At 40.0% G+C, this 4,970-nt stretch overlaps 1 pseudogene; it reads right to left on the bottom strand.

Moving 5' to 3' along the window:
* Positions 1-967: 967 nt before the first annotated feature.
* On the bottom strand, positions 968-1,541 carry LOC139750111 (small ribosomal subunit protein uS7-like; annotated as a pseudogene).
* Between the last annotated feature and the right edge of the window lie 3,429 nt (positions 1,542-4,970).

Genomic DNA, 4,970 nt, shown 5'->3' with positions numbered 1-4,970 from the left:
TGTCCAACAAAACTGGAGACAGGAACGGCTAATCACAGGCCAGGAAAGTGAATCTCTCTCACTGTCCTCGACACACACATTTCCATCGTTCCATTCCCAGCGACGCTTCACCTGCCCAGTCAACCATTCCTAGTGAGAGAAGAGTCCTTGGTAGGTGTTGGTAGGAACTACCTCACAATCGAAGGGCGAGGCTCCCGTGCTGGCGACGCTCTGGACTGTCATTATGTTCCAACCGCGCTTCTATACCCAAGTTGGAAGATGGATGGAGACACAGTTGGAGACGTCGTCACACAACTTCCCAGCACGTTAAGCAGATAATCTGTAGTTGCCATACTTCTTAACAACACTTCTGTCCAACTCCACGATGTTGATACCATTAATTGAAGACATCCATATTGTCCCTCACCAGGAGAAGTCCAATATCAAATTTTCCCACTAATGTTTGCCGAGTTATGTTATCTGTATATACTACCTGGCTTGCTAGTTGCCTCGCATCCACATTGTTAACTTTTTCAACAAACAAGTCTCCATTAATCTTCAAGCTTGTGAAGATTTTCTTGTCCTGGAAGGTTACACTGGCCCCTTTGGTTACTATAGTATCAGTGTCTATACCATTAATTTCGATCGAATTATTGTTCCCAAGTGTGTGGATGATCTCCTTAGCCACCAATGTCTTGTATTTGTGGTGTCCCACAACCTGCTGATCCCTCACACTCTGCCGCATGTACTCACTAGTTAGCACTCCAGAGATCGTTCCTGCTATGGGACTGCCACGGGTGGTGAAGACATCCACTTCCATGTAGTTTGCACGCCAACTTTCCTGTACATTCTGATCTACACCATCTAGTAGGAACTCCCGGGTTATGCTGTCTAGCGAGTGGCCATTCACCTTATGTAAAGTCAGTTCATCAAAATGGGCATTATCAACAGTGAGGGATGCAGCTTGCTGACCGGAGTGGTACAACACTGGTTGACATGACAAAGTGTGGAGTCATTAACTGCCTACCTCCTAACTGTACCAGTACGACCAATACGTATGGAGTCCTCACGTGGGCCAGAATTGAGTGACTGCATTGACAATCACTGGTGGACATGATGAAGTGTGGAGACGTTAACAGCCTACCTCCTAACTGTACCAGCACGACCAATACGTGTGGAGTCCTCACGTGGGCCAGAATTGAGTGACTGCATTGACCACCACTCTCCAGTCAACAGGTGGATGATCTCAAAAGAGTGTTTAACAATATGGACAGCCAACAGCTTCTTGCCATTGTTGCGTCCATGCATCATAAGCTAGTTGGTAAGGCGTTCAACAAAGGGGCACTGTGCTTTGCGGAATCGCTTGGCGGCATAACGACCAGCAGAATGGGGCAAGTACTTAGCATAGTGCTTTTTCACAGCTATGTAATCCTGGAGTGACATCACTATGCTGCACATCATTTGCCAAAGAGCTTAATTTCTGGCAGCTCAGGGGGCTCAACCACTGGCGCTCGAACAGTTGCCACCTCCTCGGGTCCATCATCAAAATCCGCTATCTTTATATATATATATATATATATATATATATATATATATATATATATATATATATATATATATATATATATATATATTTGTCCCAGGGGATAGGGGAGAAAGAATACTTCCCACGTATTCCCTGCGTGTCGTAGAAGGCGACTAAAGGGGAAGGGAGCGGGTGGCTGGAAATCCTCCTCTCTCTTTTTTTTTTTTTTTTTTTTTTTTTTCCAAAAGAAGGAACAGAGAAGGGGGCCAGATGAGGATATTCCCTCAAAGGCCAAGTCCTCTGTTCTTAACGCAACCTCGCTAACATGGGAAATGGCGAATAGTATGAAAGAAAAAAGAAAATATATATATATATATATATATATATATATATATATATATATATATATATATATATATATATATATATATATATATGGAGACCGTAGTCCTTAGTGGCTCCACGAAGAATGCGTCAACTGGACCACGTCCAGCCCCAGCAGAATGATCACTACCAACCCTGGCAGAATGATCGTTTCCAGCTCCGGCCGTCCCGGCTGCAGGCCCACGTCTAGCCTCAATAGCAGGGCCACGTCCAACCCCAACTACAGGACCAATTCCAGCCCCAACAGCAGGCCTATTTCAGCCCCGGCAGCAGGATGTATTTTGTTATTCTGTATATTTTTCTGTTGAAACATGAATTCCACACAGAGCGTTTGGTCAGTAACGAGATTTAAGTGACGCCACTTACGCACTACTGCTTCTACAATGGCAGTGACTTCTTTCTTTACGATGTGATAACGTAGCTCACTCCCTTGTAGTGTCTTGGACATAAAGGCAACAGGTCAGCCACCTTGGCTGATTACTGCAGAAATAACTACATCAGATGCATCACACTCGACTTCAAACGGCAAGTTTTCATCTAATGAGTGAAGGGTGACTTTCTCGAGTTCCTTCCTGAGTAGATTAAAATAATTCAGTGCTCTTTCTTTCAGTGGAAACTTTCTCGTGCTTATATTTTGTCTGAAAAATTTTGAATCCATTTGGCCATGGAGGAAGCTTCTTAGGATCTGGCCTTATGACTTTATTCCCCACAAAATAACCAAGAACACTGATGGAATGCACAGATTTCACAGTCTTAAAATTAGTTGTTAAATATCTTTGACTGACAACCTTAAGAAGGTGTTGTACATGTGTGCTGTTTTACATGTGTGCTGACTATTCACGGACGATTGTCTGTGAGTTAGTCAACACACATCCTCTTGTTATGCCAATTAGTGGGATCCTTCACAACTACAACTTGACCTTGCCATGGAGATAAGAATCTGGGAGCGTTAAAAATTGTGTGGAAGTCGAGAACATTATTTCGGAAAGCAAAAATGGGTATGTCTGAAGGAATAGTGGTTCCAACAATGATATATGGTTGTGAGGCGTGGGCTATAGATAGAGTTGTGCGGAGGAAGATGGATGTGTTGGAAATGAGATGTCTGAGGAGAGTATGTGGTGTGAGATGGTTTGATCGAGTAAATAATGAAAGGGTAAGAGAGATGTGTGGTAATAAAAAGAGTGTGGTTGAGAGAGCATAAGAGGGTGTATTGAAATGGTTTGGTCACATGGAGTGAATGAGTGAGGAAAGATTGACAACAGAGGTGGAGGGAACGAGAAGTGGGAGACCAAATTGTAGGCGGAAAGATGGAGTGAAAAAGATTTTGAGTGATCGGGGTCTAAACATGCAGGAGGGTGAAAGGCGTGCAAGGAATAGAGTGAATTGGAACGATGTTGTATACCGGGGCCGACGTGCTGTCAATGGAATGAGCCAGGGCATGTGAAGCGTCTGGGGTAAACCATGAAAAGTTTTGTAAGGTCTGGATATGGCCTTTGTTATTCTTTCCCTGGCGCTACCTCGCGCGCATGCGGGGAAGTGGTTGTCATTTCGTGTGTAGCGGGGTGGTGACGTGGTTGGATGAAGGCATATATATATATATATATATATATATATATATATATATATATATATATATATATATATACATATTTTGTGTGTGTGTGCGTGTGTTGGAAAGGATCACAATTTCGCGCGTGATCAAGATATTCCTATGAGTCCACCGGGAAAGAAAATGAAACACGAAAAGTTCCCAAGTGCACTTTCGTGTAATAATCACATCGTCAGGGGAGACACTAGAGAGAAATATAACAGTCAGTTGATATGCATCGAAGAACGAAGCTAGGTCGCCATTTGGTTTGTCATTGTCCCCTTCATTGCCATATATGTAAACAGAATTTTCCAGCAAGATCTATAATTAGTTCAGTAGGCTCCATCACATATAAATTGTCAAAATGGTTAGTTTCTTTAGTTCCTTTCGTAAACAATGTAGATTTAGTCAACAAGATAAACAAAATCAATGTTAATTTCGCTTTGAAACTAAAGTTCCAGTTGATGACCTTTTAGAATATTTATTTGATGTGTTGGATGATATTCATTTACCTGTTTCAAATGTCTAATTTCATTGAACTGATAAAATTGTGTATAAAAGACTGTATTTCAATTTAATGGAGATTATTAAGCTCAAAAATTTGGTATGGCAAACCTCTTTCACGTATACTAAGTAATCTTTATATGGAATTTTTTGAAACAAAATTACTAAAGGATATCTTACCTTCTAATGGAATTTGGTTTAGGTATGTAGATGATGTTCTTTGTGTTTGGCCAGCAAATGAAAATTTACAAATATTTCTCCCCTTAGTACTTTAGTACTTTAGTACTTTTAGTACTTTTCATCAAATTTAATATAGAAAATGAAAATAATGGTATGTTACCATTTTTAGATTGCATGATCCATAGACAAGGAAATAAGTTTAAGTTTAGCATATACAGAAAACCCACCAATGTATGCTCATATATCCATTATTGCTCATCTCAGCATGACAGAGTTAAATTCTCATCATTTCAATGTATGTTCCTTAGGGCATTACGTATTTAAAGTTTAGAGTTTATTGATGATGAGTTTGAGAAGATATATTCTATTGGATCTAAGTTAAAGTACCCTAGATCTTTCATTGATCAATCCCTTAAGTTAGCAAAGAAATAATTTTATAGAGTTGAGCCCAAACCTCCCATTGACACCAAGAATCTTTTAGTTCTCCCTTTTGATAATAATTTCACTTTGCTTCCCATGTTGCTTAAAGCCTTTAATGTAAATGTTGCCTTTAGCAACAGTAATACTATAAAGAATATCTTAATCAGAAAATTCTCTTGGTTGCATCTATAAAGTGCCTTGTGGAAACATAAATTTTATGTTGGTCAGACTGGGAAGGATCTTTCTGTTAGACTTAAGCAACATATAGTATAACAACGGGACAAGAATCAAATGCCTTGTTTGATCATGTTAAAAACTATGGTCATTGTATTGACTGGAGAAATATCATTGAATCTTCTATTATTAAATACACAAAAATTATGATCTTAA

This window comes from Panulirus ornatus, chromosome 9, assembly GCF_036320965.1.
Source record: "Panulirus ornatus isolate Po-2019 chromosome 9, ASM3632096v1, whole genome shotgun sequence".
NCBI lineage: Eukaryota > Metazoa > Arthropoda > Malacostraca > Decapoda > Palinuridae > Panulirus > Panulirus ornatus.
Note: the sequence above shows the minus strand (reverse complement) of the source record. Positions and strands in the feature narration are given on the sequence as shown.